We start from the raw sequence: 15,451 nt of genomic DNA on the forward strand, positions 1-15,451 counted from the left end.
CGAAATGCACAGGTTGAACCTCCTCTATCCCTTCCAGAGGACAGGCGCTCTGGTTCACTGGAGGCCCGAGGGTCTGGGAATGACCACCAGTCAACTATGTCCTGATTCCTCAAAGGTGTCCAGATCTTTCAAACTGCAGGTTCAGCCCGGGCGGTCAAATTACTCCTTTCACCACAAAAAGCAAACTCTTGGGCATACGCTGTTTCAAGTGAAAAGCACATTTTGCGTTTTTGCAGAGGGGAGGCGCAGGGCGGGGTGCCCCACGCCGCCGACCCCCGGCCCAGCTCGCCAGCTGCCAGGGAGCTGGAGCTGGGGCTGACCAAGGAATGACTGCGGACGCCAGAAGGAGCAGAGGGCTGGGCGGCGCACAGGCTGTGGTAGGAGGCGGGACCGCGCATCTCGTTCAATGGGTCCCGGCGCCTGCCGGATTGGCTAAGCTCGCTTGCCGTCGGGGTGGGCGGAGCCAGTTGTGCGCCGGGCTTGGGGCCCGCCCAGCGGCAGCCGGACGTGCTTCAGACCCCGCGCTCTGGGCAGCGGCTGGGTGCGTGGTCCGGTTGCTGCGTGGAGTGAAGCTGCTGGGCTGCTGCTCTTCTTGCCGCTCCCTTGCTCAGGGCCGCTGGTCGACCCCCACCCTCCCCACTCCCCTTGGCCTCGATGTTCTCACCTTACAGGCGGCTCTTTGCCGAAGCACGAGCTCCTCGCCCCGCTCCTCTTGGTTATTGCGCTCCGCCCCCTCGTCTCTCTTCCTCCCGGTCCCCAGCGGTCTCCAGGGTTCTCCGACGGTCGGAGCTACGGCGTCCCGACATGCGGCGGGCCGCTGTGCTCCTGCTGCTCATCAGGACCCGGCCCTTGGAGGGCGACGACCGGAAACCCAGCTGGAAATTCCGCTTTGATTTCTAACCTCTCCTCGTCTGATGTTCCTGACGTCGTTCTGGACTTCTTCGATTGGTAAGCGGGGTCGCCAGGCTGCCATGAGCTGGGAGGGCGGTGGGTGAGTGGGCGACCTCTTAGAAGGAGACGGCTGGAGCCGATGTGGGCCTGCGCTTTTGAACCGCTGCCCACGCGCGCTGCCTGCTGGCCAGTCCCTAGAGGAGTTGGTGGTGGGGATGGGGACGACCAGCTGCGATGGAGCCCCCTTGCTTCAGCCCCTCTGTTGCTGTGGTGCCTAATAGCGCTGAAGTGGCGGGGTTCGGGGAACTACCGCCCCAGGGTCCACCCCTCCATCTCCAGGGACTGAGTTCTCCTCAGCCAGGTGTACTGGCCCCTGTGTGTGAGTGCGCGGGGAGGGGGTGATGGTGCGGTGAGGGCTAAAGGCAGTATTCTGTGCTGAGTGGACGGCTGGTAAAACTGGGAGGGCCTCGACCGGCCTAATCCCAGATTCCGCTCCCCACTCTGCTCCGCCAGATAGGGTCCTCTAGCAACAACGCTTCTTATTAAATGCACCGGATGCATTCCTGCTTATTATCCCTGAATAGTGTTTGCTTGTCAGCCAGCAGAACGATTCAAGCAAGCCAATCACATCCTTGCTTAGGAACCAGGGGGTACCTCACCCTCGTGATACTGCAAAGCCCGCTTCCCACAGACCCTTCTGGTTCACGCCGTTCCAGAATGCAACCCCCATGTGTCCTGCATGGCCTGCGATGTCCTCCTCTCCTGGGCTGCCCAAGAGGTGGGTCACTGGGCCTCCGACCCTGTCCCCATAACCACCCAGAAGGTCTGGACCACTCATGATTAGATGGAGATAAAACCCACAGCTGTAAATTTGCACTGCTCGAAATCTAAAATATTCTGAGGGAATCTGTACAGAGAGAAAAGACAAAATAATAATAATAATAATTCCATGCAGCGCAAGTGGCAGCACCCTAGCAGAAGATGTTTTCAGTCCACCCACCTCTGGCTTGGGGGCCCAGCAGTCTTCTGCTGTGCCACTCTGTTGCCTATGCCTGTGTTGCAGTGAAAATCCTGATCATCCTAATGATAGGGAAGAGCAACCATGGCACTTTTGTGACACGGTGATGAAATTAAAGCCAACTTAAGCCAGAGTCCTTAAAACTTATTAAGCAACCATTGCCACAGGAGAGGCCCCTAACCCTTATGAAACTGATTTGATGCTGTCTGAAGGAAGAAATCTATAAATATGAGCAGATTAGGCAGGACACCCCCCCACCCACACACACACACAAACTATATCCAGTGACAAACAAACAAGCAAATGGAATCAGAAAGAAAGAAATCAAAAAACTTGGCTACAGAGGGAGGAAAGAATGTAAATTGATACAGCGGTCCACAATTTAATCCAGTTGGAAATCTAGAATTTGCTAAAAGAATTTATATCCCGGATTTCCCTGGTGGCCCAGTGGTTAAGAATCTGCCTGCCAATGCAGGGGACAGAGGTTCGAGCCCTGGTCCGGGAAGATCCCACATGCCGCGGAGCAACTAAGCCCGTGCGCCGCAACTACTAAGCCTGTGCTCTAGAGCACGTGAGCCACAACTGATGAGCCCATGTGCCACAACTACTGAAGCCTGCACGCCTAGAGCCCGTGCTCTGCAACAAGAGAAGCCACCGCAATGAGAAGCCCGTGCACCATGATAAAGAGTAGCCCCCACTCGCCGCAACTAGAGGAAGCCCGCGCAGCAACGAACGCAATGCAGCCAAAAGTAAATAAATAAATTTATTTTTTAAAAAAAAGAATTTATACCCTGGTGAGACCTTTGTCCTTGGCAGACAACTGTCTTCTCACTGTGTCCTCACATGGCCTTTTCTTTGTTCAGTGTGGGGAGAGGGCGAGCTCTGTGGCGTCTGTTGCTCTTCTTATAAGGACACCCCCCTATTGGATTAGAGCTTCAAGCTTATGACCTCGTTTAACCTTGAAGGCCATATCTCCAAATATAGTCACATTCGGGGTTACGGCTTCAACATACGAATTTTGGGGGAACAGAATTCAGTCCATAACATCTTTTTTTTTTTATTTTACTTTTGGCTGTGTTGGGTCTTCGTTGCTGCGCATGGGCTTTCTCTACTTGCGGCGAATGGGGGCTCCTCTTCGTTGAGGTACACTGGCTTCTCACCGCAGTGGCTTCTCTTGTTATGGAGCACGGGCTCTAGGTGCGCGGGCTTCAGTAGTTGTGCCATGCGGGCTCAGTAGTTGTGGCTCGCGGGCTCTAGATCTCAGGCTCAGTCGTTGTGGCGCACGGGCTTAGTTGCTCCACGGCATGTGAGATCTTCCGGGACCAGGGCTCGAATCCATTTCCACGGCATTGGCAGGCGGGTTCTTAACCACTGCGCCAACACGGAAGTCCCAGTCCATATCATTATTTATTCATTTTTTTACCAACATGTTTACTGGAGTATAATTGCTTTACACTGGTGTGTTACTTTCTGCTTTATTACAAAGTGAATCAGGTATACATATACATATATCCCCATATCTCTTTCCTCTTACATCTCCCTCCCTCCCACCCTCCCTATCCCACCCCTCTAGGTGGTCACAGAGCACCGAGCTGATCTCCCTGTGCTCTGCGGCTCCTTCCCACTAGCTTTCGGTTTTACATTTGGTAGTGTATATAAGTCCATGCCACTCACTCATTTTGTCCCAGCTTACCCTTCCCCCTCCCCGTGTCCTCAAGTCCATTCTCTATTAGGTCTGCGTCTTTATTCCCGTCCTGCCCCTAGGTTCTTCATGACCATTTTTGGTTTTTTTAGATTCCATATATATGTGTTAGCATACGGTATTTGTTTTCCTCTTTCTGACTTACTTCACTCTCTATGACAGACTCTAGGTCTGTCCACCTCACTGCAAATAGCTCAATTTCGTTTCTTTTTATGGCTGAGTAATATTCCATTGTATATATGTGCCACATCTTGTTTATCCATTCATCTGTTGATGGACACTTAGGTTGCTCCTACGTCGTGGCTATTGTAAACAGAGCTGCAATGAACATTGTGGTACATGACTCTTTTTGAATTATGGTTTTCTCAGGGTATATGCCCAGTAGTGGGATTGCTGGGTCGTATGGTAGTTCTATTTTTAGCTTCTTAAGGAACCTCCATACTGTTCTCCATAGTGGCTGTATCAATGTACATTCCCACCAACATTGCAAGAGGGTTCCCTTTTCTCCACGCCCTCTCCAGCATTTCCTGTTTGTAGATTTTTTGATGATGGCCATTCTGTCAGTCCCTAACATCTTGATCTATATTTTGGGTATCTGTGAGGCAAGTGATTCCCAGAGTTCTTTACCTCAAAGGGGACAACGTTTAGGCAATGGCCCAAGAGTTTATAAAAACGTACAGATGGGCCCATTTGTTAGCCAGGGCATCCAGTACTAAATGACTGTAGTTTGGTCAATTGTGCTGACGCTTTGGTCCTGTCCTCTATCATAGGCATATTGGTTAAGGGATCGAAAGCAGTAATATGGATGATGGTGACAATACCATATGTAGTGTACAATGCCCAATATTGCCCACTCACTTGATTCCAAGAGGCTCCCCAGGTAGCCAAGAGGTCTGGGAGGGGAGTGACTTCTTCTACCACTATCTCATCTGGCAAGGGACTAAGGACAGCTGAGGCCATGCCCTCTTGCAAGAAAGATATGCCAGAAAGCTATCTGGTGTCAAGGAGGCCTCAGTAAACATGCTGAGGTTTTGGGGTGCTGATTCCATGATCTAAGGCATACTGGGCACCTGGGTACAGAGGGTCACAGGCTCAGGGTCTGTGAGAACCTCTATTCTGAGGATGGCCCGGTATGTGGCTGACAGTTGCCACGCTAATGGTTTATAATACAAGGCCAAGAAGGGCAGTTTCTTGCCTCAGTAGCCCATGGGCAACTTACAGCCATCATGTGTGGTCCAGAGATGCCAGGGGGCATGAGCAGAGGTTACTAAAGCCTCAACAATGAAGGAACCTCTGGAGACACTACTGGGAGTGTCCAGTGATTTAGACTTGGACAGATTCTAGAGTTTTTTGTTGGAAGGTGCTTTTAGCATTTTGTTAATATAAATTCTTTTAGTAAATTCTGGATTTCTAGTTGGATTAAATTGTAAATTGAAACAGAAACAGACATAAAACAAGTTAATATATTGATTGGTTGATGAAAGTGTTGTAACCAGAGGCTCGCAGGAACCTAACCCTGTATTTCCCCTAGGAGCAGTGGTTTAGTAGTCACTGATTCATTACTTGTGGTGACTTTATAGGCCATATAGTGAACACACACGCACACTGCAGGGACTGATGTTCCTTGGTCAACGTGTGAGAGTACATTAGGGTCACAGTGATGCTCAGGGCCTGTTCCCATTCCCATGCCCTTTGGGAGGAAACAGCCCTGCTGAAGGTCTCAGGTGTGTTGGGTGAGCACGTCAGAGAGCTTTGGAAAGGCCAGCTGTCTGCAGGGCTCTGGCTGGCTACTTGCGTATGCTCAGCCAAGACGTCTCCAGGCTGGAAATCCATGATTAGTGAGAGAAATGCCAGCTCCCAGAATGAACGTCTTTGAGAAGACAGCCTTGAGGCCTAAGAGTGTGAAATGACTTTGTTGGGCGAGGGCCAGAAGGTGCTCTGTCTGTGTCAAGCCATATGCCCAGCCCTAAAAACAGAGGAGTACAAGAGCAAGGTTGACATGGGTATGACAAGAAAATGCCCAGGTGGGGAAATGTGACTTTGTGCTGGAGGGCGTAGACTTGTTAGCTCAGCTCAGGAGGGCACTGAGGGTGGAAGAGTACTTTTCCTGGGGCAATCAGCTGCCCCTGGAAGGACAGCCACCGACCTGGAGAGCTGTGTCCATTGCTGATTACAAACTGGGGCTCTTTAGGGGGGTTGAGGTAATGCATTTTTGAGGACTGCCCCCTGCCTGCTTCCTCTCCTCTCCACTTCCCAGAATGCCTGCCCCCGCTTCCCCCAGCCCCTCATCCTGCTTGGTAACATGGACCCAGTCTTTGTGCCCCATCCTCTGGATAAAAGCTGGGGAGGGGGAGGAGGAGTCTTCCTCACTGGGTGCTTCTGGCTGACTCACTGTGGGGAGAGAAGGGGGTGGGGGAGAGAATGTGTACACATATGACTATACGTGTCTGCATGTGTGCAGGAGAAGGGAAAGCCCTGGAAAGGTGACAGCTGCGGTATTCTCTGCTGTTTGTTCTCTGGGAAGCAATGTGGCCTTCCTGATGACCGGTGACTTCTCTGTTTCAGCAAAAACTATGCAAATGAAAGTGGTTCAGAAGGTCTTGGACAGGATGCTGATGGGATGTGGTATCCACCTGAGCCCACATATTGGAGGTAAACCGCTTATAGGCGCTTGAGGGTTTTTTTTTTTTTTAGTGAAGCATAGTTGATTTACAATGTTGTGCTAGTTTCAGGTACACAGCAAAGTGATTCAGTTTTATATATATATATATATATATATCCTTTTTCATATTCTTTTCCATGATGGTTTATCACAGGATATTGAATATCGTTCTGTGTTCTATACAGTAGGACCTTGTTGTTTATCCATTGTATATATAACAGTTTGCATCTGCTAGTCCCCAACTCCCAATCCTTCCCTCCCCTACACCACACCCCGCCGCCGCCTTGGCACCCCCAAGGCTGTTGTCTCTGTCTGTAAGTCTGTTCCTGTTTTGTAGATAAATTCACGTGTAGACACCTGAGGTTTTTCTGTTAAGTTGAGTAGTGCTGAAACACAGGAAGGCAGCCCACCACGTAAGCTTACCAGTGGCCTTCTCCCAGGCTCTACACCTTTGCCTCTCGAGATCCCACCTTCCTGACTTGCAGAGACCTGCAGTCGGGGTACTCCTGGGCTCCCAACCTCCAGGCCTTTTGCTCTGACCCTGGAATTTCTCCCACTTCTCTGGCTTCACATGCAAGAGGCCTTCTGCTCGCTCCACACTCCCTTGAGAAGGTCCCACAACTGAAGTACACTCCCTGGTGTGAGTGGAGGAGCTCTACCCACAAATGGGTGTGCAGGCCGGAGGGCGCTGTGGTGCTCAAGGTAGAATTCTCTGCTCCACCTGTCAGGCTCTATGGGGAGGGCACTTGAGCACACCTTCTCTGCACCCCGAGTACTCACCGTATGGAGTGTGTTCAAAACTGAGCACATGGTCTCTGTCCAGTCTACTTCACCTACCCGGGCCCCAGGTGCTTGCCCCTCTGCCCCCCAAGCCTTCAACTCCCACCAGGCTGTATTGGTTCTACCTCCAGAAAACATCCCAACTCTGTTCTTATCTCTCTATTGATCATGAGCCACCCCCAGATCAGGCCTTGGGCATCTTCCTACGGAATTTCTGCAACAACCTCCCAACCTCTCGTCTCCCTAACATTAGTGTTGGTCCCTCTAATCCATTCAGCACACCGCAATCAGCATGGTCTTTATAAATCATGCGCGTGCGCATGTGCACGCATGCGTGTGCGTGTGTGTGTGTATTTGGGGAGCAGGGAGGCCAGTAGGTGGGGTAGCTGCTCTCTGAATGGAGTGGGTGGCAAGGCTGAGGGAAGCGGAGAACAAAGCAGAACGCTTTGGTGCAAGGTGTGTGTCCTAGGAGGTATCTTCCCTGCCTGGCCTGCCACTGCAGCACGCTCTGGAGAGGAAGGAAGCTCAGCCCAGGGGGGCAGGAGAAGAGGAAGGTGAGCATCTGCCAGGGGCCCATAGGTACCACGGGGGCAAGGTTAAAGTTGCTGGGGGCGTCACGCTGGGAGAAAAGAGCACCTGGGTAGAGATTTGCAACTTGATTCCGGAAGAGAGTGAGACTCTAGGAATCAAGGAGTGAACGTACCGGATTACATTTTGAATTGCTTTAATCGAAGGAAGAAAGAGGCAGCAGGAGAATGAGAGCCGACACTGGACAGAGTTGAGTAGAGAAGTCAGGACAGAGAGGATGAGGGGTGAGGGTAAAGAACAGTGAGGACAGGAAGGAGAACACTGCCTAGAGATAAGTGGTAGTGTCAAGAGCACTGAAAACCCATTCGAACCATTGCCTGCTCCACGGGCAAGTTGAGCCCGAGTCCATCCCCAGGTCTGTGAGGTTATCAGCCGCAAGCAGGATCCAGGCAGTGGCACCTACCCTGTGAGAGTCACCTGCCATCACACCCATTCCTCTTCTCAAGCAGGGCTTCAGGTAGATTGGGCCAAGTGCCTCAGAGTTTAGGGACCCCTAGATCTCCCTGTGAGGCCTCCCACTCGACTGAGTCGAACCTCTCTTTGTGTGTCAGGTGGAGGAGAGCCTCAGGGTTTAACCCGTTCTTCCTCTTCCCCCACAAGTTCACAAGCAGAAGCCTTGGGAACTTTGTCCTGTTCAGGTTCAAATAGGAGCTTTATTTTCCCTTGAGAAGGAAGGGGCAGTGAGAAGAGGAGGAGGAGGAGCCAGGGAACGCTAGCAAAGCGGCTTCCGTCTGGGCAAGAGAACTGGAAGCCACAGTGTTGTGAAAAGCAGCTGCCTGAGGGCTCTGCCCAGCCCAGCACCTGGTATGACATCGGCACTCCCATATCGTGGGGTGAAGGAATAAATGAGACATTTTTTATTCTTCCTTCCTTCGTCTTTCCTGTGAAGCCTGAACCTGTGATAGACACTGGGGAGAGAGAGAAGCTGGAGCAGTGAAGTTCAAAGAGGAAGGGAAGTGGTTACCCGCACAACTTTTCTTGCCTTCCTGAGCTCATCAGGGAGGACAGTGTTAGGTTATGGAGCTGAGGTCATCACTGCAAAGATGGGATTTAGGCACCCTCTCTGGAGGCTTCCTGTCTTAGTTCTGGCCACTATAACAAATATCCCATAGACTGAGTGGCAACAACAGACATTTATTTCTTATCCTTCTGGAGGCTGGGAAGTCCAAAACCAAGGGGCTGGACATTTTGGTTTCCGGTGAGAGCTCTCTTCCTGGCTTGCTGATGACTGCCTTCTGGCTGTGTGCTCACATGGTGGAAAGAGAGAGAGTTCTGGTGTCTCTTCCTCTTCTTGTAAGGGCGCTAATCCCATCATGGGGAGCCCACCCTCATGACCTCATCTAAGCCTAATTACCTCCCAGATACCATCACACTGTTAGGCTTTCAACATGGATTTTGGAGGGTACACAAACATGCAGTCCGTAGCACTTTTTAAAAAAAAATTATTTACTTTTATTTATTTTTTGGCTGTGTTGGGTCTTCGTTGCTGCGCGTGGGCTTTCTCTAGTTGCGGCGAACCAGGGCTACTCTTTGTTGAGGTGCACGGGTTTCTCATTGCAGTGGCTTCTCTTGTTGTGGAGCCCGGACTCTAGGTGCATGGGCTTCAGTAGTTGTGGCACACGGGTTCAGTCGTTGTGGCTCGCGGGCTCTAGAGCACAGGCTTAGTAGTTGTGGCGCACGGGCTTCGTTGCTCCGCGGCATGTGGGATCTTCCCGGACCAGGGCTCGAACCCGTGTCCCCTGCATTGGCAGGCGGATTCTTAACCACTGCACCATCAGGGAAGCCCAGTCTGTAACACTTTTAATTTTCCTTTTAGAGATGTTTGGATACTTTAGCTGAGTTCTCACACTGATCAATGCTAGCACATAAGGCGGCCCCTCTGGGCAGGTAAAGTAGAATGAGTTTCCCATCTTCTGGGCTGCATTTCGGTGCCAGGGCACGTGGCTCGATGAGGGGAATGTGGACTGCATTTGAGCTCCCAATTGCTGTTTTAGCTGGGAGCCCTTGGGCAGGGCTCTGTGCTGGCCCTTTAGGGTCCTCCGGATTCCACCAAAAGGGATGGAATTGCCTGAGTGGCACTGAATTTTCTAGAGTGAGACGTATGACCCTGGGATTGGTGGGGTCCCTGGCTCCCTGGCCCTGCTGGGGTTTGTTAACTGTCTTACACAGCTTCCATTCTCTAAAGGCATGTGAGGGGTCCGAAAGGTTGTAATAAAGGACTGTGTTTATAGGAACCCCTGTCCCTACATAGCACATTGCTGGGGCTTGTTCACAGCGACCCTAAATGCTGGAGTCTGGGATTTGCCCTAACACAGAAACCCATTTACTTCTCAGGTGTCATTCAGGCAATTATTCCCAATAGCACTTTGCTTTCTGAAGCATTAGGCTTGGAGTAACACATTTCTCTCTCTGCAGCTCAGTTTCTGGGCAGTTATCCTGCAGTGAAGCCAGCGGGTTGAATGACAGGAGTCACACATGTTTCTATAGCAGCAGTGTGATGTAATACACAGAGAATAATGTGGCCTAGCTGTAGAGCTGGTTAAAGACAGCTTTGAGCCAATAGAAAATGAAAACTTCTTTCTGCACAGTGCCGTACAGTTCACTATATGGACGTGGGGTCCTGAAAAAAAAGAAACACACTCAACCGCATCCTCACCCATTCACTCACACTTACACATTAAATCTGTAACACATATAAGCATTCTTTCCACTTACACAAACACACTCACATGCTGACACACACATTCACGCACGAACATACTTACACACGCTCTTACATTTTCACATCAACGTGTTCACACATGCGGACATGCTCACACATTTTTCACACAGGAACATGCTGGTGCATTCACACATAGAGAGACTCATACACTTGCATTCACTCACACATGATCATGCTCGCACATGGACATGCCTGCATATTTACTGAAAGAAATGTGCTCAAACACATACACACTCACCAATCACTCACACGTGAACAAGTTCACACGTTCACACAAATGAACATGCTCTCACATGTGCGTGCATATTAACTCAGTCACACGCAAGACCATGCTCACACACTGGCAGACACAATAACATCCACTCACAAACTCACAGTCACTCGCACACAGACATGCTTACGTACACTCATACTCACACATCCACTCACACACATGAACACACTGATGCTGTCTCACACACATAAAATAATGCATTCATTCCCACTTGCACGTGAACATACACCTACAGGCTCACAGTCATTCCCACACGAACACATTCACGCATTCAGTCCCCCATAGGAGCCCATCCTCACATTCATTCACACGAGTGAGCACACTCACATTAACACACGTATATGCGCAAGCATGCTCACACATTCACTCACACCTAGATGCACTCATGTCCAATCACAGGACGCTCACACAGTCATGCCAAGTAAGATGTTAACATTTTCACCAACATGAACATCTTCTCACACACAAAACTGCTCCTCCATTTACTCACACCCGAACATGTTCATATGTTAATCCACACATGAATACAATCATGTAGTCACATTCATGAATGTACACATATTAACACACATTTCAATACAATTACACATATTCGAACATGTTCATTCACTCAGATACCCATATTCACGCATTCACTGAATGAGCATATTCACACTTTCACAAAAACCTTACACATTTATTCACACAAAGGAAAATGTTCACATAACTGCACATCCTTATTTTCGATCACACACACAAAGCTGCTCAGACACTCATGAGCACAAGAAGACATTAACACGATCAAACAAACATATTGACATATTCACTCCCATGAACTTGCTCACAGATTAATTCGCATATACAGACACACCCGCATACACTCACAACTTCACTTAACATTGTTCGTCGTGCTCACATACATGAACTTGCTTACACATTCAGCTGCACACAGGGAAAATAATTACACATTAATAGCTTCACACACACCAACTTGTTCGTACATTAATTTGTACATATGAACATGCTCCCTTACATGCACATGCTCACACACTCAGATATGAATGAACACACAAATTCATTTAAACACAAACACGAACTTTCGCACTTTCACATTAACATGCTCAAAACAGAAACGTGTTCAAACTTCCTTTCGCATATGTTCATGCTCAAACACACAAGTATACTCAGACATTCACCCACACGTGAACGTACTTAAACATTAACATTCCCAGACACACAAACGTGCTCACGTTATCTCACGAACAAGTGGACACTCCCACTTTCACTCACATTCGCACATAAACACACCCACATTCTCATGGGCTTACATACGGACATGACTGCACACTCACACACACTCACTCCCTACCTCCACTCACACATTCACACATGGACATGCTCTCACATTTACTTAAAACACAACATGCGCACACACACACACACATCACACACGCATGAACAAGTTCACACAGGTGAACACGTTCACATATTCACACAGCCTACACGCTCATAAACACACATGCTCTCACATTTATTTAAAAAACAACATTCACACTCACCCCAAAACCACTCATGCACAGACATGGCCACGATCACACTTTCACATATAGACAGGATCATATTCACTCACACAGTCTCTCACACGCAAACTCACATATACTCACGCACTCACAGTTGCACATAGACATGCTCACATTATCACTTCCACACAAATGAACACACTTTTCATCACACACAAACATAATCACATTGCCTCACACAACAGAACACACACATGAACATGCCCCTACACACAAGCATGTTTACATATTCATTAACACGCACATGTTCCTATATTCACTTAAACTTGCACTTTAATAATATGCACACATATTTGTATATATATATATATATATTTATATGCTCACGCATTTACTGACATAAACTTTTTTGCACATTTACTCACACACAAATGTACAAAAACACATGTGCAAAGCATAAATTCACATTCATGAACATACATGATAAGCTTACACATTCATGCAGACACAGGAACATGATCACAGATATATACTCACACAGTCATTTGCACACAGACATGAAGATATTTACATATGCAGACAGTGAACCTGCTCATAAACTCACAGGTACCCTCATTAACACAGTCATGTACATGCATCTGATCAACATTCACACATACACATACACTCATGTGTTGACTCAGAAATAGATGCACACATTAACAGGCTCACAAAAATGAACACGGTTCCACATTCACTCACTGATGGACATGCTACCATCATGCACATGCTTACAAATTCACTCATACACGTGAACACACAGACACACACAAACGCACATTAACACACTGACATATGAACAGGCTCCATTCACTCTTACACACAGACATGCTCACATACATCCACAAGTTACACGTTCACTCAAGTGAACCTGCTCACAGATTTACTCCCATTCCTAGACACGCTGACACGTGCACACATTCGTTCCAATACAGATGTACTCAATTAACATGGTTAGGCATTCACTCACCCACCCGAGTATGCCTCACATACACCGTGTCACTCATACACTTACTTGCGTGCGTGAACCTACTTATCCGTAAGATGTTCACACCCTCACATGCACAAACACTCAGTCGCCCACACAAACACGGTTGCAAATTCCTTCACCCGCATAGACATCCTTACATATAATCATTCGCACACACACATGAACATGCTCACATATACAAGTGTGATCACTGTTCACTCACATCCACAGCGTATTCTTCACATGAACACATTCACAAATTCACTGAGACATGAGGAATGCTCAGATACATGCACACAGCCAAAAATTCTCTAACACTGGAGCATATTCACTGACTCACGAGCATACTCCCAACTTTACTCATATGCATAGACACACTCATATATGATCATACCCACATTCACTCACACAAAATCCTCACATGTCCACTAACCCGTGAACATGTTTGCAAAGTCATTCACATACAGACATTCCTGTGTGCTGACAACAGTACACTCAGTTTCACTTATACGTGCATAGTAACATGCTCACAAACAGCAACACTTTCATGCATTCACTTGGACACAGATTTTCTCCAGTCATCACAAAGCTCACACCTTCACACACAGATACACTCAAACTCACAAGCATATTCTCATATTCACAAAAATACACTCACACGTTAACAAGCTTACACAAATGAACAGTTACACATTCACTCACTCATGAAAACATGCTTACACATGCACTCCCTCAAACTTGCTCATTCACTCACACACACTCATATATGCTCACAGTCACGTACTCATACATTTCCCCACACACAGCACGTTTACAAACAGCATCATACTCATACTCTGACAAATGCATATGCTCACACTTACCATGAAGTTCACACATTTTACCCACACACATAGAGATGCTCAGATATACTCCCACACACACACTTGCACATTAACTCACAGCAATCTACTCCACTTTCACGTGCTCACAAACACACATTCACTCACACACGCACGAGTATGCTAACATCCACGCACAGGCTCATGAATTCACTCATACATATGAGAAGTCCCATTTACTTCAACACACAAACTCATATTTTAATAGGCTCCCACGTTCGCTCTCACACCTGTGCTTATATACATGCGCAAGGTCACATTCACTTGCACGAACATGCTCACACACTCGTTTGCTTACAATAGCCGCTCACGTTTCACGAGAATGTGCTGACACACTCAGTCACAGTCACTTACACTTACATACTTACACTCATTCCCTCACATACACATTAACATGCTCCCAACTAGGAATGTGCTCACACTCACCAAGAACCTCACACATTCACTCACATACACTCACAGGTTCATTCATTCAAATACACTAATGGAGTTGACCCTTGAACGACACAGGGGTTAGGGGTGCTGACCCTCCACGTGCAGTTGAATACGTATAACGTATAGTCCGCCCTGTGTATATGAGGTTCCTCCGAATCCAGGGTTCTGCATCTGCCGATTCAAGTAATCGCGTATCGTGTAGTACGGTGGTATTTGCTGTTGAAAAAATCTGCATATACGTGGATCTGCGCTATTCAATCCCCTGTTGTTTAAGGGTCAGATGTACTTTTAAAACGTCAGACACGGGAATTCCCTGGCGGTGTAGTGGTTAGGACTCGGCACTTTCACTGCCGTGGCCTGGGGTCAGTCCCTGGACGGGGAACTGACATCCTGCAAGCCGTGCAGCATGGCCCGCCCCCCCAAAAAATATCAGGCAAATAAACATGCGTACATTTTCACTCACACACACAAACATGCTCATATCCATGCACATGGTCACCTGTTCACTCCTGCATATGAAGATGCACAAACATTTACTTAATCACACAAATAAATTCCTATTAACGCACTCATACTGTACTTGAAAAGGCTCACCCATTCATTCTCCAACACGGACATTGTTATGTAAAGTAGCCAAAGATGGCCTCTCTTTCCTTCTTCCAAGCAGGCTGGAACCCATCAGCTCAAAAGCCCGGCCGCACCAAACTCAATTTTTACACATTCATTTGCTTTGAATATATTCCAAGTAAGTAGATTTTAATCCATTCCGAGCTTGCGTGCTTTGCATGCCATGCAGAACTGCAGCCAGCGCCTGTTAGCTATAGATAAGATCAAGCCTGTAGGTATAAAAGACCCCACACCACTGAGACCCCACACCACTGCTGGCCTTTGGTACTCTCCGATCCAGAGGCTCCCCATCATGCTACTGAGTGGTATCACCCAAACACACTAGTCCTCTCTCTGAGCCTGCTCTTCCCTGGCATTTCCCCT

The 15,451-nt window shown here is 48.2% G+C and overlaps 1 long non-coding RNA gene across 7 annotated transcripts in view; it reads left to right on the top strand.

Moving 5' to 3' along the window:
- Positions 1-453: 453 nt before the first annotated feature.
- The window catches only part of LOC103019502 (uncharacterized), a 32,689-nt gene continuing 17,691 nt past the window's right edge, over positions 454-15,451 (top strand). For 2 of the 7 annotated variants that reach the window (XR_009006686.1, XR_009006685.1), the window contains exon 1: positions 458-948. This is a non-coding gene — a long non-coding RNA (uncharacterized LOC103019502). Of the gene's footprint in view, positions 949-1,475; positions 1,670-6,176; positions 6,264-15,187; positions 15,207-15,451 lie in introns of those variants that run through there. The other 5 variants (XR_009006684.1, XR_009006683.1, XR_009006682.1 and 2 more) reach the window with 5 other exon arrangements.

This window comes from Balaenoptera acutorostrata, chromosome X (genome assembly GCF_949987535.1).
Source record: "Balaenoptera acutorostrata chromosome X, mBalAcu1.1, whole genome shotgun sequence".
In the NCBI taxonomy this organism is placed as follows: Eukaryota; Metazoa; Chordata; class Mammalia; order Artiodactyla; family Balaenopteridae; genus Balaenoptera; species Balaenoptera acutorostrata.